General features: G+C 38.9%; 1 non-coding gene across 1 annotated transcript; it reads left to right on the forward strand.

Annotated features, from left to right (window-relative positions):
• The first annotated feature begins 18,298 nt into the window (after window positions 1-18,298).
• TRNAE-UUC (transfer RNA glutamic acid (anticodon UUC)) lies at window positions 18,299-18,370 on the forward strand. The gene has a single exon. It is a non-coding gene; the product is annotated as a tRNA-Glu (tRNA).
• Window positions 18,371-24,571: the final 6,201 nt, after the last annotated feature.

Genomic DNA, 24,571 nt, shown 5'->3' on the forward strand with positions numbered 1-24,571 from the left:
GCCTAAACCACACCCACACACCCTCACGCAGGGCCCTGGCTCCAAACTCTGGAACTCCACACTCCAGGGGCCCTCCTTTCCACATGCTGCCTCTCCCCTTCTACACAGGTCCTAAGCAGAGGCCCCACCCCACGCTCAAACATCACCACCCCACCCACCTAGGTCTGCCCCCACCTAAACCCCGCCCCTGCCTAAGTTCCACCACCCAACTAAACTCCGCCCCCATAGCCAAGGGTTTTTTTTTTTTCTTCTTCCTTCCTCTGTTACATCGGGGTTCTGTTTTACCTTGTTGATTCATTATTGTTGATTCTTTTATATTTCTATTTTTCCTAATGAAGCTTTTATTTTTCTAATTTTATTTTCTAATTTCTAATTTTAAAAATTTCTATTTTATTTTATTCTTTATACTTTGTTAGTGATCTCTCCTTTTGGCTTGTTGCCCACCCCCCCTTTGTTTTCTTTTTTCTGCTGTGGTTTTATTTTACCTTGTTGCAGTGGTTTCAATTATACTTTTATTTTTCCTAAAAATTTTTTATCTAATTTTATTTTGTTATTTATCCTTTGATATTGTACTGCTCCTTTTTTTCTTTCTTTCTTCCTTTTTTTATAACATTAAATTGACCATCTTAACCATTTTTATTAAAATAATATTAAAATTTTATTTACTTATTTATTTTTGGCTGTGTTGGGTCTTCGTTGCTGCGCGTAGGCTTTCTCTACTTGCGGTGAGCAGGGGCTACTCTTCATTGCAGTGCACAGGCTTCTCATTGCAGTGGCTTCTCTTGTTGTGCTCTAGGCACATGGGCTTCAGTAGTTGTGGCACGTGGGCTCAGTAGTTGTGGCTCACAGACTCTAGAGCACAGGCTCAGTAATTGTGGCACACAGGCTTAGTTATTCCATGGCATGTGGGATCTTCCCTGACCAGGGCTCAAACCTGTGTCCCCTGCATTGGCAGGTGGACCCTTAACCACAGAGCCACCAGGGAAGCCCTTTTTATTTTTTTACCATGCCACAAAGCTTGTGGGATCTTGGTTCCCAGGCTGGAGGTGAGGCCTGAGCTCCTGTAGTGGGAGCTCTGGGTCCAAAACACTGGACTAACAGAGAACCCCAAACCCCAGGGAATATTAATCAGAGTGCAGCCTCCCGGAGGTCCTCATCTCAGCCCCAAGACCCAGCTCTATCTAACTGCCTGCAAACTCCAGGGCTGGACGACTCAGGCCAAACAACCAGTAAGACAGGAATATAGCACCATCCATCAAAAAAAAAGAAACGACAAAATAATATCTTACTGACGAAGGAGCAAGGTAAAAACCTACAGGACCAAATAAATGAAGACAAAATAGGCAAACTACCTGAAAATAAATTCAGAATAATGATAGTAAAGATGATCCAAAATCTTGGAAACAGAAAAGAGAAAATACAAGAAACATTTAACAAGGATCTAGAAGAACTAAAGAGCAAACAAACAGTGATGAACAACACAATTACTCAAATTAAAAATACTGGGCTTCCCTGGTGGCGCAGTGGTTGAGAGTCCGCCTGCCGATGCAGGGGACGTGTGATCATGCCCCGGTCTGGGAAGATCCCACATGCCGCGGAGCGGCTGGGCCCGTGAGCCATGGCCGCTGAGCCGGCGCGTCCGGAGCCTGTGCTCCGCAACAGGAAAAGCCACAACAGTGAGAGGCCCGCATACCACAAAAAAAAAAAAAAAAAAAAACTTAAAAATACTTTAGAAGAAATCAATAACAGAATAACTGAGGCAGAAAAATGGATAAGGGAGCTGGAAGATAAAATGGTGGAAATAAATGCCAGGGAACAGAATAAAGAAAAAAGAATGAAAAGAATTGAGGACAGTCTCAGAGACCTCTGGAACAACATTAAACATACCAACATTCGAATTATAGGGGTCCCAGAAGAAGAGAAAAAGAAAGGGTCTGCGAAAATATTTGAAGACATTATAGTCGAAAACTTCCCTGACATGGGAAAGCAAATAGTCACTCAAGTGACACAGAGAGTACCATACAGGATAAACTCAAAGAGAAACACACTAAGACACATATTAATCAAACTATCAAAAATTAAATACAGAGAAAAAAATATTAAAAGCAGGAAGGGAAAGGCAACAAATAACATACAACAGAATATCCACAAGGTTAACAGCTGAGTTTTCAGCAGAAACTATGCAAGCCAGAAGGGAGTGGCAGGGCAAATTTAAAGTGATGAAAGGGAAAAACCTACAACCAAGATTACTCTACCCAGTAAGGATCTCATTCAGATTCCACAGAGAAATTAAAACCTTTACAGACAAGCAAAAGTTAAGAGAATTCAGCACCACCAAACCAGCTTTACAACAAATGCTAGAGGAACTTCTATAGGCAGGAAATACAAGAGAAGGAAAAGACCTACAAAAACAAACCCAAAACAATTAAGAAAATCGTCATAGGAACATACATATCAATAATTACCTTAAATGTAAATGGATTAAATGTTCCAACCAAAAGACATAGACTGGCTGAATGGATACAAAAACAAGACACGGGGACTCCCTGGTGGCACAGTGGTTAAGAGTCTGCCTGCCAACACAGGGGAAACAGGTTCGGCCCTGGTCCAGGAAGATCCCACATGCTGTGGAGCAGCTAAGCCCGTGTGCCACAATTAGTGTGCCTGCATGCCTAGAGCCTGTGCTGCACAACAGCAGAAGCCACCGCAATGAGAAGCCCACGCACCACAACGAAGAGTAGCCGCCACTCGCTGCAACTAGAGAAAGCCCACGCACAGCAACAAACACCAAACAGAGCCAAAAATAAATAAATAAATAAAACAAGACCCATACATATGCTGTCTACAAGAGACCCACTTCAGACCTAGAGACACATACAGACTGATAGGGGATGGAAAATGATACTCTATGCAAATAGAAATTTTAAAAAAGCTGGAGTAGCAATTCTCATATCAGACTAAATAGACTTTAAAATAAAGACTATTACAAGAGATCAAGAAGGACACTAATAATGATCAAGGGATCAATCCAAGAATAAGATATAACAATTGTAAATATTTATGCACCCAAATTAGGAGCACCTCAATACATAAGGCAATTGCTAACAGCCATGAAAGGCGAAATCGACAGTAACATAATCATAGTAGGGGATGTTAACACCCAACTTTCACCAATGGGCAGATCATCCAAAATGAAACTAAATAAGGAAGCACAAGCTTTAAACGACACATTAAACAAGATGGACTTAATTGATATTTATAGGACTTTCCACCCAAAAACAACAGAATACACTTTCTTCTCAAGTGTTCATGGAACATTCTGCAGGGTAGATCATATCATGGGTCACAAATCAAGCCTTGGTAAGTTTAAGAAACTTGAAATCATATCAAGTATCTTTTCCGACCACAATGCTATGAGACTAGATATTAATTACAGGAAAAAATGTAAAAAGTACAAACACATGGAAGCTAAACAATATGCTACTAAAAAAAACAGGAGATGACTGAAGAAATCAAAGAGGAAACAAAAAAATACCTAGAAACAAATGACAGTGAAAACATGATGAGCCAAAACCTATGGGATGCAGCAAAAGCAGTTCTAAGAGGGAAGTTTATAGCAATACGATCCTACCTCAAGAAACAAGAAACATCTCAAATAAACAACCTAACCTTACACCTAAAGCATTTAGAGAAAGAAGAACAAGAAAACCCCAAAGTTAGCAGAAGGAAAGAAATCATAAAGATCAGATCAGAAAGAAATGAAAAAGAAATGAAGGAAACAATAGCAAAGATCAATAAAACTTGTTCTTTGAGAAGATAAACAAAATTGAAAAACCATTAGCCAGACTCACCAAGAAAAAAAGGGAGAAGACTCAAATCAATAGAATTAGAAATGAAAAAGGAGAAGTAACAACTGACACTGCAGAAATACAAAAGATCATGAGAGATTACTACAAGCAACTCTATGCCAATAAAATGGACAACCTGGAAGAAATGGACAAATTCTTAGAAAGGCACAACCTGCCAAGACTGAATCAGGAAGAAATAGAAAATATGAACAGACCAATCACAAGCACTGAAATTGAAACTGTGATTAAAAATCTTCCAACAAACAAAAGCCCAGGACCAGATGGCTTCACAAGCGAATTCTGTCAAACATTTAGAGAAGAGCTAACACCTATCCTTCTCACACTTTTCCAAAATATAGCAGAGGGAGGAACACTCTCAAACTCATTCTATGAGGCCACCATCACACTGATACCAAAACCAGACAAAGATGTCACAAAAAAGAAAACTGTAGGCCAATATGTCTGATGAACATAGATGCAAAAATCCTCAACAAAATACAAACAAACAGAATCAAACAGCACCTTAAAAGAATCATACACCATGATCAAGTGGGGTTTATCCCAGGAATGCAAGGATTCTTCCATATATGCACATCAATCAATGTGATACACCATATTAACAAATTGAAGGATAAGAACCATATGGTAATCTCAGTAGATGGAGGAAAAGCTTTTGACAAAATTCAACACCGATTCATGATAAAAACTCTCCAGAAAGTAGGCATAGAGGGCACTTACTTCAACATAATAAAGGCCATATATGACAAACCCACAGCCAACATTGTTCTCAATGGTGAAAAACTGAAACCATTTCCTCTAGGATCAGAAACAAGACAAGGTTGCCCACCCTCACCACTATTATTCAACATGGTTTTGGAAGTTTTAGCCACAGCAATCAGAGAAGAAAGAGAAGTAAAAGGAATCAAAATTGGAAAAGTAAAACTGTCACTGTTTACAGATGACATGATACTATTCACAGAGAATCCTAAAGAGGCTACCAGAAAACTACTAGAGCTAATCAATGAATCTGGTATAGTAGCAGAATACAAAATTAATGCAGAAAAACCTCTTGCATTCCTATACACTAATGATGAAAAATCTGTAAGAGAAATTAAGGAAACACTCCCATTTACCATTGCAACAAAAAGAATAAAATACCTAGGAATAAACCTACATAAGGAGACAAAAGACCTGTAAGCAGAAAACTATAAGACACTGATGAAAGAAATTAAAGATGAAACAAACAGATGCTTGTTCTTGGACTAGAAGAATACCATGTTCTTGGACCGGAAGAAACAACATTGTGAAAAAGACTATTCTACCCAAAGCAATCTACAGATTCAATGCAATCCCTATCAGACTACCAATGGCATTTTTCACAGAACTAGAAGAAAATATTGCACAATTTGAATGGAAACACAAAAGACCTCGAATAGCCAAAACAATCTGAAAGAAAAACAGAGCTGGAGGAATCAGGCTCCCGGACTTTAGACTATGCTACAAAGCTACAGTAATCAAGACAGGATGGTACTGGCACAAAAACAGAAATATAGACCAATGGAACAGGATAGAGAGCCCAGAGATAAACCCACAGACCTATGGTCATCTTATCTTTGATAAAGGAGGCAAGAGTTTACAATGGAGAAAAGACAGCCTCTTCAATAAGTGGTGCTGGGAAAACTGGACAGGTACATGTAAAAGAATGAAATTAGAACACTCCCTAACACCATACACAAAAATAAACTCAAAATGGATTAAGGACCTAAATGTAAGGCCAGACACTATAAAACTCTTAGAGGAAAACATAGGAAGAACACTCTTTGGCATAAATCACAGCAAGATCATTTTGACCCACCTCCTAGAGAAATGGAAATAAAAACAAAAATAGGGCTTCCCTGGTGGCGCAGTGGCTGAGAGTCCGCCTGCCGATGCAGGGGACATGGGTTCGTGCCCCGGTCCGGGAGGATCCCACATACCGTGGAGCGGCTGGGCCCGTGAGCCATGGCCACTGGGTCTGCGTGTCCAGAGTCTGTGCTCCGCAACAGGAGAGGCCACAACAGTGAGAGGCCCACATACCACAAAACAAACAAACAAACAAACAAAAAATAAACAAATGGGACCTAATGAAACTTAAAAGCTTTTGCACAGCAAAGGAAACAATAAACAAGATGAAAAGACAATGCTCAAGATGGGAGAAAATATTTACAAATGAAACAATGGACAAAGGATTAATCTCCAAAACATACAAGCAGCTCATGCAGCTCAATATCAAAAAAACAAACAACCCAGTCCAAAAATGGGCAGAAGACCTAAATAAATATTTCTCCAGAGAAGTTATGCAGATCGCCAACAAACACATGAAGGATGCTCAACATCACTAATCGTTAGAGAAATGCAAATCAAAACTACAATGAGGTATCACCTCACACCAGTCTGAATGACCTTCATCAAAAAGTCTACAAACAATAAATGCTGGAGAGGGTGTGGAGAAAAGGGAACCCTCTTGCACTGTTGGTGGGAATGTAAATTGATACAGCCACTATGGAGAACAGTACAGAGGTTCCTTAAAAAACTAAAAATAGAACTACCATACAACCCAGCAATCCCACTAGTGGGCATATACCCTGAAAAAACCGTAATTGAAAACGAGTCATGTACCACAATGTTCACTGCAGCACTATTTACAATAACAGGACATGGAAGCAACCTAAGTGTCCATTGACAGATGAATGGATAAAGAAGATTTAGCACATATATACAATGGAATTTTTTTTTTTTGCATTACTCGGGCCTCTCACTGTTGTGGCCACTCCTGTTGCGGAGCACAGGCTCCAGACGCGCAGGCTTAGTGGCCATGGCTCACGGGCCCAGCTGCTCCGTGACACGAACCCGTGTCCCCTGCATTGGCAGGCGGACTCTCAACCACTGCGCTACCAGGGAAGCCCTACAATGGAATATTAGCCATGAAAAGAAACGAAATTGAGTTATTTGTAGTGAGGTGCATGGACCTAGAGTCTGTCATATAGAGTGAAGTCAGAAAGAGAAAGACAAACGCCATACGCTAACACATATATATGGAATCTAAAAAAAAAAAAAAATGGTTCTGATGAACCTAGGACAGCAATAAAGACACAGACGTAGAGAATGGAGTTGAGGACACAGGGAGGGGGGAAGGCTAAGCTGGGATGAACTGAGAGAGTAGCAATGACATATATACACTACCAAATGTAAAATAGATAGCTAGTGGGAAGCAGCTGCATGGCACAGGGAGATCAGCTCGGTGCTTTGTGACCACCTAGAGGGGTGGGATAAGGAGGGTGGGAGGGAGACGCAAGAGGGAAGGGATATGAGGATATATGTATGTGTATAGCTGACTCATTTTGTTATACAGCAGAAACTAACACACCATTGTAAAGCAATTATACTCCAATAAACGTGTTAAAAAAAAAAAAAGAGGGCTTCCCTGGTGGCGCAGTGGTTGAGAATCTGCCTGCCGAAGCAGGGGACACGGATTCGTGCCCCGGTCTGGGAAGATCCCACATGCCACGGAGTGGCTGGGCCCATGAGCCATGGCCGCTGGGTCTGCGCGTCCGGAGCCTGTGCTCTGCAACGGGAGAGGCCACAACAGTGAGAGGCCCGCGTATCTCAGAAAAAAAAAAGAATGCCAGGTGAAGAGAAAGCAACACACATGAGGGGAAGACCACGTGAAAAGGCCCAGGGCCAGCTACAAGCCAAAGAAAGAGGCCTAGAACAGATCTTTCTTTCACAGCCCTCAAAAGGAGCCAGCCCTGCCAATACCTTGATTTCAGATTTTAGCCTTCAGAACTGAGAAACAATACATTTCTATTGTAAGCCACCCAGTTTGGGGTACTGTGTTATGGCATATGACATATGGTGTCATATGTCAATGTTCAGCCCCTTAACTCTTTTACATTAATAAATAGAATTCAACTATTTATAATAGCCAAGACATGGAAACAACCTAAATGTCCATTGACAGATGAATGGATAAAGAAGATGTGGTACATATATACAATGGAATATTACTCAGCCATAAAAAGGAATGATATAATGCCATTTGCAGCTACATGGGTAGACCCAGAGATTATCACACTAAGCAAAGTAAGTCAGAAAGAGAAAGACAAATACCATATTCCATATTCCACTTATATGTGGAATCTAAAATATGACACAAATGAACTTATCTATGAAACAGAAACAGACTCACAGACCTAGACAAGAGACTTGTGGTTGCCAAAGGGGAAGGAAGTATTGGGAGTCTGAGACTAGCAGATGCAAATTATTACATGTAGAATGATAAACAACAAGGTCCTAGTGTATAGCACAGGGAACTATATTCAATATCCTGTAATAAATCATCATGGAAAAGAATATGAAGAATATATGTATTTACATATAACTGAGTCACTTTGCTGTATACCAGAAACTAACACAACACTGTAAATCAACTATACTTCAACTTAAAAAAATGAAAAAAAAAAAAGAAATAGAGCTCATTCCATATCTCTACACAAAGGTCTACCTCATTAGTTTCTTTTCTTTTCTTTTTTTTTTATTCAGTACGCGGGGCCTATCACTGTTGTGGCCTCTCCCGTTGCGGAGCACAGGCTCTGGATGCGCAGGCTCAGCGGCCATAGCTCACTGGGCCTAGCCGCTCCACGGCATGTGGGATCTTCATGGACCGGGGCACGAACCCGTGTCCCCTGCATTGGCAGGTGGACTCTCAACCACTGCGCCATCAGGGAAGCCCCTCATTAGTTTATTTTCTTAACTTAAATATTTCCCTATTGGTGGTTATTTAGCTTTTTTTCAATATTTTGTTGTTCCCTACAATGCCATAATGTACTATCTCTTTATACATATATCTTTGTGCACGTATGCAAGTATATCTGCAGGGTAAATTCTTAGAACTGCTTGGCCAAAGGATAAAAAATATTATATATTAAGAATAAAAATAAGTTAGTGGCAAAAGAAGCCTTGAATAGCCAGAAAATGAAAGAGAGATGAATCAAGTGGGGGAATAGAGTTATCTGGACAACAGCACTGACACCACTGGGTAATGAAGTTATTGAGAGGGGTCCCTCCATCTGAACCTAGAAGTCAGTTTTGCTTGTAGCCTTTTCTCTAACCAGAGAAAAGTTTCTGCCCACACTTAGGATGCAGAAGTTAATTCAGAAGTATATTTGTACCTTAAATGCTCTGGTGAACTGTGAATTATATAGAAGTGCAGGGTTAGTTAGCCTCCCTGAGGAAAATGGCTCCCAGTTAAAAATCTATGTGTGATTTTTCAGACCTGACCATAGGCAATTAAAGGCTCTACCTGGCAGGCCTCACGGGTGGGGGGAAAGCTGCCCTCCCCACAAGGGATTTGGTGCAGAGCCAGTGCATGGCAGTCTGTGAAGGGAGATGCAGCCAAGGACACAGGTCCCCCTGGCAGGTCACGCTCTTCGCATATTTGCATTCCTGGCCCAGGTGCCTTCATTCCTTAGTCTCTCTCTCTCTTTCTCTCTCTCTTTTTTTTTTAATTGAAATATAGTTGATTATCTGAGGTCTTGAGGTCTTTTTCAGGAGGCTCTACTAAGACCTGCTTATTGTGAAGGGAGGGTCGGGGGAGATTTGAAGGCACTTTTCCCCACTCTGACTTTGTACCCAGTACTTTTCCACTCCTCACCCTTCCCCCACCTTTCTCCCCAACACATGCTCCTCAGGGTCCCTAAAACTGCTGGAGCCTTTTGTTCTGGGTCCCTCAGCAGTGAGCCGACCCTCACATCTGTGCTGATCCATCTGACCCTCCACCTGTGTGCCCTCCCATGGGGGAAAAATGGACCGGGGGAGTTGGCACCTGCTCTAGTCTCAGCCTCCTGCTTTACCATCATAGGAAGTGATTAAAGGCTTGCTGCTTTAATCGGCTACTCTGACACCTGGCAGCCCAGCTCTCTCCCAACTCAGCAGAGCCCCTGACATCCCCCTTGGTAAGACTTCCAATGCTCAGTGGTCTCACCATCAATTAGGCAACAGCTACTCAGGAGTTAAGCATATTAAGCAATCTAAACATTGCTCGATCTCCACATTGCCAATTTCCATGGAACTAGGAATATCTTTGTGATAACCAGACAACAAATCTCTTTGCCCATCTTGTCTCTCTATATGAAATTCTCAGCATCACTTAACCTGCAAAGGGGCAAGAAGAGGAACTTAAATTTACTGAGTGTCTACTCTCTATGCCACTCCTTTTACATATATCATCTTGTTTAATCCTCATAACAACTCCTTGTAGTGGGGGCCATCATTCCTATTCTACAAATGAGAAAACAGAGTAACTTCCCCAAACTCAAACACCTGGCAAGCAGTGGTACCAGGATGCTAGCTGGGACCCATCTACAGTGCTCTGTCCACCACCCATAAGGGCAGCGGTACCTTGGTTAGCTGTGGAATCTGCCCTTGCCTGGCTCTTGGGGAAGATGCCCAGAAGCACTCCAGTAGTGGGGCTGCCTGTACCTTCGGGTCGTCTTTCACACCCAGGAAGAGGTTGTCCTTCAGCCCCTTCTGGCAGTGCTCACACGTGCAGTCAAAGCACTGCTGCTTCCTCAGCTGCTTCTTGTATTCTTAGCTGACGTTAAGGAAGTCGATATAGGACATGGTCAGCTCTTCTTCTGAGATCTTGCCCAGGGCCTGGAGCTCAATTCTGGAGCAGGGTAAAGGAGAAGAACCCATCAAATCCGGGGTGGGATGTGTGCTCTTCAAGGTTTCAAGAAGTTGAGTCTCAAAGACAACGACCTCCACTAACACTGAGAAAACTCCAAAGGGGGAGATGTGATGTAAAGGACAGTTTTCTGGATAGTTCTGCTCTACTCATTATAACAATCAAATCTGCTCCATTCAGCTAATTGCTCTGGAATCAGCTCAAATAGACTCCCAGTAGAGGGCTGGGCTCCGTCATAAAAGCATACAAAGCTTCCACGCCTGCAGTTCTCCCTGTGCATTAAGCTACTGATTGTCTATAACAAAGGAAGAGAGAAATAATAAGGCAAAAACACCAAACAAGAGAAGACTTGATAGTCATTTCTGGTTAGTTTGGAGACTGCTTCGCTCAGAAACATGCACATTCAGTTACCCAGAAGCTTGGCCCATTCTATGTCTAATTATAAGCCCCCTCTTACCTTAACCTTTGGTCCAATGGTTCAGACCTAATTTATGTGAGGAGACTTATGCCTGGAGATCTCTGAGGCAAATAAAGTCCAGCTCTTTATTAGTCACCCTCCCCACCAAAAGAAAACAACTGCAATAACATAACTGTATAAGCCACTAGCTTGGTAAAAGTGGGAAAATATGTGACATTACCAAAACATTGACAATATCAATGCAAACTCACCCTCTACTAGTTGTCAGAGTATTAAATTGGTGTAATTATTTTGGAAAAATGAGGATGCATACCTTCATGTTTATTAGACAGTCCAATGTCTACAGTCTCATAGATAAAGATCTTAGAGAAACTTGCACATAAGTACCAGGAGACATGTATCAGAATGTTCATTGTAGCACTGTTAATAACTGAAAACATCCCAAAGTCCATAACTAGTATAATCTAATGGTATTAATTATGGTATGTTATATTATAAAATTTTATACAGAGCTACAGCTATATCCATCAGGATGGATGGAGCTTATGAACATAATATTGAGAAAAAAGAAGCAAGTCACAAAAGGACATATACAGTTGGATTCCATTTATATAATTTCAAGATTGATAAAACTAAACTATATTGTACACACACACACACACACACACACACACACACACACACACACACACATATATGGTAAAACTAAAGTAAAGCAACAGAATGATCCAAAACACAAATAAATAAGTACTGTGGTTATTTCAACAGAAGGGAAGAGATATGAGTAGGAAGTAGCCTTATGAAACACAGAAGTTCCATTTCTATGAAGCACAAAAGTTTTTAATTATGATGTTCAATTTATATATATTTTTCCTTTGGTTGCTTATACTTTGGGTGTCATATTTTAATCCATAAACACAAAGATTTATCCCTATATTTTCTTCAAAGAGTTTTACAGTTTTAGCTCATACATTCAGATCTTTGGTACATCTTAAGTTAATTTTTGTATATAGTGTGAGGTAGAGAGTTTAACATAATTTTTGAATATAGTGTTCAATTTCTAAAGCTGTGTGTAGATACATGGACATTCACTTTATAACGTATTGTATATACTCTTCTGTGTGTAGACTGTATTTCATAGATTTAAAAGTATAAATAAGAAATAATCACTTTGGATACTGTATGTGGAGAGCAAGTTGTAGTGGAACAAGAGACAAATCAGGAACACCATTTGGAATGTCTCATGGGTTTTTGGCTGAAGCAAAAGGGTGGATGGTGGTGCCATAACTGAGACAGCAATGAATGCAGAAAGAGCAAGGTTTGGGGGGAAGAAACAAAATTATCTTTAGGATATGTTAATTTTGAGTAGCTTTTTCAATACCCAAGCAGAGAAGTCAAAAAAGCAATTGGAGAGACTTCCCTGGCTGTCCAGTGGTTAAGACTCCGTGCTTCCACTGCAGGGAGATATGGGTTCGATCTCTGGTCTGGGAACTAAGATCCTCCATGCCGCATGATGCAGCCAAATAAGTAAATAAATAAAAGCGCTTAAAAAAAAAAGACAAACAATTGGATAAATGAATCTGGAGTTTAGTGAGGGAAGCAGGGCTATAGGAATCTATACCATATTGTTGTCATAAAGCCATGGGACTGGTTGAGATTACATAGAGAAAGAATATAGACAAAAGGAGACTAAGAAGGAACAGCCAGTGATGAAGAATTTTGGAGACTGTGGCTTAGAGAAAAAAATGTGGCATAGAGAGAAAAATGTTTCAAAGAAAAAAGAATGGTCAAATATTGCTAAGAGATTAACTATGATTTGGACAGAGACTTAATCATTAGATTTGACAAGATAAAAATGTTTGGCGACTTTGATAAGAGATATTTCATTGGTGATGCATATAAAAGCATTGGCTTTACACGACACACTGGGGAGTTGGACAAGTGGCCAACCTTTGGTTTATTCATGTTTTTTACAGTTTCTTTTAATTAAGATCTGGAGGCATATTATCGACCACCTGTTCTTTATAAAGCAATGCATGTATTGGCATTAAAGTGCACCTTGCATTTTTACATGTATTCAGCTGGTGTAGCATCAGAACTGAATCCAGCATACTCCTCCAGTCTGTTATAGCCTACAAAATACTGATAATCTAAATAAAAATATTTTCTCCTGAAGCAATGGATTTTAGTAATGAGCAGAACAAAAATTACTTTAGCACTTCTCCTTCATATACCACATATATGCCACGAAGTGATTCATTTTCTAGTGGTTAGTGGCTTCATCCAGCTCTAAACAATACTTGGTAGCATATACACAGGGCCATAATTCCTCTTTCACATTGTATGGCATTGACATTACACAATGATAAATAATACGACAATAGCATTTTGCCAATAGCTTGTTTTGCTCTGAGTGTATTTTCAATAACTTTGCAGCTGATTTTTACAAACCTTTCAAGAACAGTAAGAACTGCCTGTTTTAGTGTATAAGGAGTGAAACTTTGTATAAAATATCTGCAGTTTTGGCCTCTTTCTGACTTTAGCAAAAGAATTATTTAATTTTGTACCATATTTTTTGTTTTAGTAATGAAAAATTTAATTGGATTACCAGAAGCCACAGTGTTTTGTTAGAAATTGAAATGAAAGCATTAACTTCATGCCGAAACTTGACCAAGTTTCTCAGAAGATAACACAGTGAGAAAAAAAAATAGTTGGATTGTGAGTTTTTAGATATCCACTCTCATACTTGTGTTTATATTTTTTCTTTTTCACTTGTTTCTATGAAATTATCATATTTGCCTCTTGATTTACCTAAAAATGGAAGTCCTGTCCATTTTTTTTACATTTATGACATTCTGAACTTTAATGTTTACATTACTATTTTTATCATTATGTTTTTGCTTTAGTAAAACACTTTCAAAATCCTTGATAACATTTTTTTTTAAACACTGAAGTCCACACAACATTAACCACATGAAAAGTTAAAGTCTTGTGAAAATATTTTAAACCAAGATGAGTTGCACCTAGTAATTGAATGTTAGTGGAGACAAACTGCCAAACACAGTTTCTAAAGTGCATCTTGTACCTTCAAAAATGAAATTATCACAAAAGATATAGTGGGACTTCAGATTTGAAGACAGCAGTGTAGTTAGAATTTTTCCTTTTTGGGGGAGTATCACTCAGAATTGACAAGCAGACTGAGCAGAAGAAATTATGAGACAAATCCCTAAATTACAAAAAGTAGAAGGGCTGAGTATGGGAGGATGTTAAGAGTGCATATTTTAGAAAGATCTTGTTAGATTTAGGGTTTGGGATTGGATATGGCTTAGGGTTAGGATTAAGTAGCTAAACATGCTGCGTAAAGGTTAAGGACATAACTTAAATCTCTTGTTAGAGCCTAAATCTTTCATTTCAGAGGTAGGAATGAGATTCACAGGCTGTTTGGAGGAGCTTCTCTAGATCCCATACAGTTCCAAGAAGCAGAGAAAGTGTAGCAACATACGTATCACACGGACCAGTTGTTTTTGCAGAAAACAGTCTGCATCTGTGACAGTCAGGGAGAAGAGAGTCTTTACATTGCAAACATCCCTGTAATGGCCTACCTCCATTGGCTGGGGAGAAGTCAAGGTCAAACAGACTCACACACAGAATGCTGGGTCATAATCCAAATTCCTGATGGCTTGAAAAACAGTAGAGAGCCAGAGTAGCAGGAAGCTGCCTGGGTGGGCAGGAAGCCAGAAAGTACAGTGCTGGCCTAAGGAAGTATTCCTATAGCAATACAATTGTAGTGGGTACCAAACCTTGGAATGGCAGCTGTATTGACAAACTGAACCTGGAACACTCTAGGCCCAAACTCCAAGAAGGATTGAGTGGTCCTGGTTACTGACAGAAACAGAAACAAACCTTGTCTGAAGGAGAGCTATCCAAGTTTGGTTCAGAGACTCCCACATATTATGATCAAGCAATGAACTCACAAACAGGACCACCGAACACACAAGAAGGCAATAACCATGAGTGAGAGTCAGCAGAAACAACAGATTTAAATTTCCCAAAGATTTCAAGTATTGGAGTTATAATTACATATATATAACATAAAACACATATATGGGAAGTGTGTTAAATAAAGCATGCAATTTAAAAAGTGAACATTCAGCTAAAAACACTCAGGAATGGGGCTTCCCTGGTGGCGCAGTGGTTGAGAGTCCACCTGCAGATGCAGGGGATGCGGGTTCATGCCCCAGTCTGGGAGGATCCCACATGCCATGGAGTGGCTGGGCCCGTGAGCCGTGGCTGCTGAGCCTGTGCATCCAGAGCCTGTGCTCTGCAACGGGAGAGGCCACAACAGTAAGAGGCCCGCGTACCACAAACAAACAAACAAAACCACTCAGGAATGAACAGAAATGTTTTGGAAACAATCCAAAGAAATCAGAAATAAAAAATACAATTGTTGGCAGCAAAAAAAGAACAACCCTCATTGGAGAGATTAACTAGACTAGATAACTCAAGTGAGAATTTGTGAACCAAAAGATATATCTGAAGAACTGCAGGAAAAAGAAACAACAACAACAAAAAAGGAAAATATGAAAGAAAGATTAAAGGACATGGAAGATAGAATGATATGATCTAACAATTGATAGAGTTCCAAATAGAAAGAAAAATGAGAAAGGAATAGAGGTAATATATAAAGAGATAATGGCTGTGAACTTCCCAGAAATGATAAGAAACATAAATCCAGATCCTGAAAGCAAAGAAGAAAAAAATAATGGAATAGGAAAAAAATAATTCAAGAAAAAACTGCAGAAATGAAAGGAGACTTGAGTCTGAAAATGTACAAGGACACATATTAATTTAAAAAATAATTCCACATGGTCAACACCAATATATGTCCTCATAACATTATTAGATTTCAAAAATAAAGTATTCTTTGAAAGTCAAAGAAAATAAGTTACTTATAATTAGGAAAACTTAGGCTGACTTTGTATTTGATCACAACATTCACTCCTAGAAGACATTGTAGATTTAGCAATACAGACAAAATCCGCAAGGAAAGAGGTGTGACCCAGGAATTCTATGCCCAGTCAAACTGTTGCTTAGGTATAGAGGCAAACAATTTTGAAAACACAAGATTTTAGGGGTATTGTTTCCATGAACTCATTTGAATAATCTGCCAGTGGACACGTTTTATCAAAGAGATGACTAGAAAGAATAAGGTAGATAGCATAAAGACTGCAGATAAATAAGACTAACACTAAAACAAATGTGGGGATAATTGTTATTAAACAGAAAGATAATATTAAGAAAGATAATATAATTAACTAAAATTGGGAAGTTGTGGAGAGAAAGGGGAGAAGGAAGAGGAAAGCTACTAATTTAATTATTGTTCAGAATAGGGCATTTATAATGTCTAAAGAAAGAAGATTAGACATTACATAAAAATACAAACATTCAGGGCTTCCCTGGTGGCGCAGTGGTTGAGAGTCCTCCTGCCGATGCAGGGGATGTGGGTTCATGCCCCGGTCTGGGAGGATCCCGCATGCCACGGAGCGGCTGGGCCCGTGAGCCATGGCCGCTGAGCCTGCGCGTCTGGAGCCTGTGCTCTGCAACGGGAGAGGCCACAACAGTGAGAGGCCCGCGTACCGCAAACAGAACAAAACAAAACAAACAAACAAACAAAAAACCAAACATTCATAATCATCAGAAGACTGCACATAAAACCATGCAAAATCTCACACAAGAAATTACTTTTTAACCTTGAAAACATGAATCATAACACAAAATAACACAACATAACCATGACTAAATATATCTTTCATATCAATAATTATGATAATTATAAATGAGTTAAACTCACCCAGTAAAAGGGGAAAAGTCAAATTGGATACAAAACAAAAATAATTTAACACTGTAAAGAATGAGAAACTTAAAACCATCAAAAGAATAGGAAATGAAAAGAAAAAAATGATAAGTGGGCAAACCTGAATAGGCTAATGCAAAAAAAAGTGGTCATGATCTTCATTTCAAATATGACTGAGTTTGGGACAAAAAGCATTAAATAAGAAGAAGGGCACTTCATATGCTAAAGGGCCCAATTTAGAGAGAGAGCGTTTACAGATATCTATGTACAGATAACATGGCATCAATTTAAACATAGCCCTAAAGTAAAAGTTAAGGTCTACACAGAGAAGTGAACAGAAACACATTAGTGGCAGGATACTTTAATTCATCCCCTCAGTCCATGACAGACACGGCACATTAAAAAAAAAAAGAAGGATATAGTGGGCTTAAATAACATAATTAATAAGGTAAAATTAATTTATAGATATCAAATTCTGTGATTCTGAAAATAGAGAATATACCTCCTATTTATATTCCCAATTAAAAAGGAAACCTCAATAAATTCTAAAAAAGATAAAACAGTACAGACAGCTTTCTCTAGTAGCAATGCAATAAAACTAGAAGGCGTAACAAGAAAATGAAATCTTCTACCCATCTGGAAGTAAAATATCTTAGGTTAAACAGTTCTTGAACCCAAGGGAAGAATCCACATAGAATTACAACTATTTAGAAAATAGTGATAATGAAAACATTACCCATCAAAACATATGTGATATTGCTAAAGCAGTGTTCAGAGGAAACATTATACTTTAAATACTTTTATAGTATGCCATACTAGCAGATATATTGACCTGGATTTGCTCAGAATAGCTAGGGAATGTACTAGGGGATTCCAAAAACCTACTACATATATAAACATACTAGTTAATGCAGAAATCACTAGCAGCAAAATTACAATCCAAGAATCAATGGAGGATCTGTCTCCTAAGGCAAAAGAAATAAAAGCAAAAATAAACAAATGGGACCTAATTAAATTTAAAGCTTTTGCAACAGCAAAGGAAACCATGGACATAACAAAAAGACAACCTATGGAATGGGAGAAAATATTTGCAAATGATATGACTGATAAGGGGTTAATATTCAAAATACATAAACAGCTCATTCTACTCAATAACAAAAAAACCAAACAACACAATCAAAAAGTGAGCAGAAGAACTGAATAAATATTTTTCCAAGGAAAACAGACAGATGGTCAGGAAACACATGAAAATATGCTCAACCCACTAATTATTAGAGAAATGCAAGTCAAAACAACAATGAGGTAATACTTCACACCTGTCAAAAAGTCTACAAATAACAAATGTTGGTGAGTATATGGAGAAAAGGAAACCCTTGTACCTGCTAGGAATGAAATTGGTGCAGCCTCTATGGAAAACAGTATGGAGGTTCCTCAAAAAACTAAAAATAGGGAATTCCCTGGCAGTCCAGTGGTTAGGACTCAGCACTTTCATTGCTGGGGCCCAGGTTCAATCCATGGTTGGGGAATGACGATCCCATAAGCCACATGGTGCAGCCAAAAAAAAAAAAAAAACAAACCTAAAAATAGAACTACCATATGATCCAGAAAATATACAAAAACACTAATTTGAAAAGGTATATGCACCTCAATGTTCATAGCAGCACTATTTACAATAGCCAAGATATGGAAGCAAACCAAATGCCCATCAATAGACTATTGGATTAAGAAGATGTGCTATGTATATATGTATACAATGGAATATTACTCAGCCATAAAAAAGAATGAAATATTGCCATTTGCAATATGGATGGACTTGGAGGGTATTATGCTAAGTGAAATAACTCAGACAGAGAAAGACAAATACTATGTGATATCACTTATGTGTGGAATCTAAAAAAAATAATACAAATGAATGTATATGCCAAATGGAAACAGACTCACAGACGTAGAAAACAAACTAGTGGTTACCAAAGGGGAGAAGGAAGTGGAGAGGGGCAAATTAGGGGAATGGGATTAAGAGATACAAACTACTATGTATAAAATGGTAAGGAGCAAGAATATATTGTATAGCACAGGGAATTAGAGCCATTATCCTGTAATAACTCTTTTTTTTTTTTACGGTACGCGGGCCTCTCACTGTTGTGGCCTCTCCCGTTGCAGAGCACAGGCTCCAGACGCACAGGCTCAGCGGCCGTGGCTCACGGGCCCAGCCGCTCCACGGCATGTGGGATCTTCCCGGACCGGGGCATGAACCCGCGTCCCCTGCATTGGCAAGCAGACTCTCAACCACTGCACCACCAGAGAAGCCCTTGTAATAACTTTTAATGGTGTATAATCTGAAAAAATACTGAATCACTATGCTGTACACCTGAAACTAACATAAATAATATAGTAAACCAACTATACTTCAACTTAGAGAAAAGTCAATGTAATTCTAGGAACCAAAGTGTCTTTCAAATTCTTCTGGTATCAAGGCAAAACGGTGAGTCTGCAAAGCAACATTTCATTAAGGGAGACTATTGCAATAGGCAGATACTCAAAACTGAAGCCAGAAACGTCTCTGAGAAAGAGTGCCCAAGCATAGCTTTATATGTAGAGACCATGGGACAGGTGGCTGTGGAAAGAAGAAGTGGTGTATTAAAATTGGTAAGGAAAGTCCTGAACTTAACGAACTATGTCAAATATTGCAAAAACAGGAAGATCAAGGCAGGAAATATTAGTCAGTGGTTAGGCACATGGGGTGGAGCTTGGGTCTTAGATAGAGCAAACAAATTACACTGTAGAAAGTTTGCATAAAGTTCAGGGCCTAACCTTCCTTTAACAGACTAAAGTTATGTCAAGCTAAGTTTGACCAGCCTTTTCACTGGCTGTCTGTGCCTTCTTAAATGATTTTGGTTTTTAAGCAGATATAAATTGCATATATTCCAAGTTATGCTGACACAAACATATCCTAGAATCTTGCTCTACAAATATTCCAAACTAGGTCTTATTCACAGGTGAATAAATCACAAAGCATCTAGAAAATTTCACTATATCAACTAATAAGAAAGAATGAAAACAAATGAGGTATCCAAATGAAGTTCAACAAAGATCAGAAAATTAATCTAAGAAAATAGAAAGAGGAGATTAAAAAGATAAAAGTAGAAATTACTTAATTATAAAGCAAACAAACAAAAATGGTAGAATTAAATAACCCAAGAGCTGGTTGCTTGAAAAAGTAAACTTTTGGCTAAGTTAATTAAGAAAAAAAGCAAAAATATACTTGGTGCAAAAATTTGGAAATTCTAGATAAAATGGATACTTTTTATTTTTTAATTAATTTACTTATTAATATTTATTTATTTCATTTATTTATTTGGTTGCTCCAGGTCATAGTTGCGTCACACGGGATCTTTAGTTGAGGTATGTGGGATCTTTAGTTGCGGCATGCAAACTCTTAGTTGCGGCATGTGGGATCTAGTTTCCTGACTAAGGATCGAACCCGGGCCCCTGGCATTGGGAGCATGGAGTCTTAGCCTCTGGGACACCAGGGAAGTCCCAAAATAGATTCTTTTTAAAGAAACTATCATCTACCAAAACTGATCTCAAAAGAAAGTCTAAACGAATTAATTACCATAAAGGAAAGCACAAAAAAAGTGCCAGGTGCTTTTCACAGGTGGTTATGCTGCCCCTTTCAGGAGCACATAATGCCAAAATTATTTAAGCTATCCCATCATATAAAGAAAGAAACCTTCCAAATTCTTTATACAAAGCAAGAATAATTTCAAAACTAAATCTGACAAAGACTATAGGGGAAAAAACCTGGTCATTAATCTCACTTGTAAATATTGATGAAATAATACTAAATAAAATATTAAGAAAGGGAATCCTGAAATATCTTAAAGAAACAACATGACAAAATCGGGTTTATTTCAGGAGTACAAGGATGATTAAATATTAGGACATATATCTTATGAATAGATCTGAGAAAGATCAGTTCTACAGACTGAAAAGAATTTGATAAAAACACATCTATTTTTGAATCAAAATGTCATTAAAAGAATAAGGATATGGGGCTTCTCTGGTGGCGCAGTGGTTGAGAGTCCGCCTGCCGATGCAGGGGACGTGGGTTCGTGCCCCGGTCCGGGAAGATCCCACATGTCGCAGAGCGGCTGGGCCCGTGAGCCACGGCCGCTGAGCCTGCGCGTCCGGAGCCTGTGCTCTGCAACGGGAGAAGCCACAGCAGTGAGAGGCCCGCGTACCACACACACAAAAAAAGAATAAGAATATGGCTGAGTAATATTCTATTGTATATATGTGCCACATCGTCTTTATCCATTCATGTGTCGATGGACACTTAGGTTTCTTCCATATCCTGGTTATTGTAACTAGAGCTGCAGTGAACATTGTGGTACATGACTCTTTCTGAATTACGGTTTTCTCAGGGTGTATGCCCACTAGTGGGATTGCTGGGTCGTATGGTAGTTCTATTTTTAGTTTTTTAAGGAACCTCTGTACTGTTCTCCATAGTGGCTGTATCAATTTACATTCCCACCAACAGTGCAAGAAGGTTCCCTTTTCTCTACACCATCTCCAGCATTTATTGTTTGTAGATTTTTTGATGATGGCCATTCTGACTGCTGTGAGGTGATACATCATTGTAGTTTTGGTTTGCATTTTTCTAATGATTAGTGATGTTGAGCATCCTTTCATGTGTTTGTTGGCAATCTGTATATCTTTTTTGGAGAAATGTTTATTTAGGTCTTCTGCCCATTTTGGGATTGGGTTGTTTGTTTTTTTGATATTGAGCTGCATGAGCTGCTTGTAAATTTTGAAGATTAATCCTTTGTCAGTTGCTTTATTTGCAAATATTTTCTCCCATTCTGAGGGTTGTCTTTTCATCTTGTTTATGGTTTCCTTTGCTGTGCAAAAGCTTTGAAGTTTCATTAGGTCCCATTTGTTTATTTTTGTTTTTATTTCCATTTCTCTAGGAGGTGGGTCAAAAAGGATCTTGCTGTGATTTATGTCACAGAGTGTTCTGCCTATGTTTTCCTCTAAGAGTTTTATAGTATCCAGCCTTACATTTAGGTCTTTGATCCATTTTGAGTTTATTTTTGTGAGTGGTGTTAGAGAATGTTCTAATTTTATTCTTTTACATGTAGCTGTCCAGTTTTCCCAGCACCACTTATTGAAGAGACTGTCTTTCCTCCATTGTATATTCTTGCCTCCTTTGTCACAGACAAATTGACCATAGGTGTGTGTCCTAACAGCTTTTGTATATAACATACAGCAATGTTAATTGTTGTACATTACACCCCTAGTGCTTATGTATATTATAACTGGAAGTTTTTACCTTTTGACCACCTTCTTTCAATTCCCCCTCCCCCACCCCCTGCCTCTGGTAACAGATATGATCTCTTTTTCTATGAGTTTGTTTGGTTTTTTGTTTGTTTTCAAAGTGTAATTAACCTACAACACTATGTTAGTTCGTATTGTACAACACAGTGATTCAATATTTCTATACATTTCAAAATTATCATAATATAACAAAACAGAAACAGAATCATAGAACAGAGAAGAAACAGGTGGTTGCCAGAGGGCAAGGGTATGGTGTAGGAGAAGAGAAATAGCTGAAGGAGATTAAGAGTTCCAAACTTCCAATTACAATATAAATGAGTCACAGGGATAAAATGTACAGCTTGGGAATTTAGTCAATAACTATGTAATATCTTAGTATGGTAAGAGATCGCAGCCCCTTTTCTATTGGTGACAGCATCCCAATTCTCCTTTGGTGAATTAACTCTCCAACACTGTGTTCCAATCCTGGATGCACCCCGCTAAGTAAGCATATGACCTTTGCTAGGGCAAACAGCCTCTCTCTCTCTCTCTCTCTCTCTCTCTCTCTCTCTCTCTCTCTCTCTCTCTTGAGTTGTGGATTCTGGAGTGGAGTGATCCAAAGACATTAAGTGATTTACACAGGCAGCTATGTCCTAAAGAATCAGTCTATCCATTTCTATTAGTGAGACCTGTGAAAATGCTTTAGTTTCATCCTTTACATATTGATTCACTAGCTTCCTCTTTGTTTTGTCAGCTTGCACACATCCTTTAAAAGAAACTCCTTTTATCTTATATTAGCCAGAGTAATTTTCTGTTGTCTACAACCATAAAACCCTAACCAACTAGCAGTGGAAGCTTATATTAGTGACTTAAATTCTGTATAATCAAGAAAATTATATTTACATATATGGATGTCATGAGGATTAAATGTGAAAACAAACTTAAGGGGTCTGGCATGCAAACACCACAATAAATCTGTGACCTCTAAACTCAGGTGAACCTCCAACAGAGCTTAGCAATCTTTTTATTTGTTCTGAGCCATCTGCTTCTCCAAAATTCCCTCATCAGGTTTTAATAAACTTTGACAATTTTCTTCAGGCTGTCCATTCAGCCTCCCCCTCAGTCTCAACAGCCTGTCTCAAGTGTAACAGGAGAATGTCAAGGAGACAGAAGTGCAAGGTTTGCAGAATCTTGGAAGGTTTTATTGATCTTGTAATTCACGTCGGTGTCATGATTTCTTTTTCTTTTCTTTTTTTTTTTTTTTTTTTTTTTTTTTTTTGTGTTACGCGGGCCTCTCACTGTTGTGGCCTCTCCGGTTGCGGAGCACAGGCTCCGGATGCACAGGCCCAGCCGCTCCGCGGCATGTGGGATCTTCCCGGACCGGGGCACAAACCCATGTCCCCTGCATCGGCAGGCGGACTCTCAACCACTGCGCCACCAGGGAAGCCCAGTGTCATGATTTCTTAAACCCTGCTCGTAAGAAGAACTTTTTGAAATAACATATATAATTAAAGCCATCCCAAATTTACATTAATCAGAGTCTCCTTACCATCATCTGCATCCTATAGTAAGTGTTTGTGATACTTGAAGTGGTTCCTTTTGCACATATGCACCACTCTGTAATATGCAGTGTTAACTGGGTAGATCAATGGAGTGAGGTTGTAATTTGCTCTGCTGCTGAAATTCTTCCTCCTAATTTGATGATGTCAGACATGAAGGTCATATCTGGTAGCTTATCTTCTTACTGTGGGCTTCTGGTATGCAGTGGAAGTCAGTACTATTCAGTCTTTGAACAACTGTTAGGATCACAATGCTCCTGGTTTGTCCTGGCACCAGAGATACTATTTGAAATTTTTTGTGCCTTTTTCTCAGTCAATCATCAGAACATCAAGATTACATATGGCTACAAATAATTTATGTAGTAAAGGATGTGAATTATGTCTTAGTTACAAAAGAGTCTATAAAGCATTCTCAACGTAACGAAAATACAAACATATCAGTATAAAGTACATCAGCCATAAATTTATGCAAATACCAATGATAAATAAAGAAGTAGCACTATGCTATGAAGGAACGTTAACTAACTTGAAAAGGTAGTTTCAGGGTATATTAGAACCAAGGCTTGTAACTTTCTCATTGATTTCTGGATAAAGAGCCTCCCTTTTCATATTTTTCCTTTCCCTCCCTCCTTCCTTCCTTCCTCTCTGCTTTTTTAAAGCTACATAAATAATCTAGGACTAGCATTGTTTGTTAGACATGGCATTTTCTCAGTCTATGTGTTTCAATTTTTTTTCTACTTAAAATTTCATTTTATTTTGTAATCACCCCCCCACACATACTATTGAAGTTTTTCAGTGTTTAGCTATTTTTCTTGGACGAAACATGAGTTTCTTTTTGTTACCCCGATCAAT

This window comes from Lipotes vexillifer, unplaced genomic scaffold (genome assembly GCF_000442215.2).
Source record: "Lipotes vexillifer unplaced genomic scaffold, Lipotes_vexillifer_v1.1 scaffold1, whole genome shotgun sequence".
Lineage (NCBI taxonomy): Eukaryota > Metazoa > Chordata > Mammalia > Artiodactyla > Lipotidae > Lipotes > Lipotes vexillifer.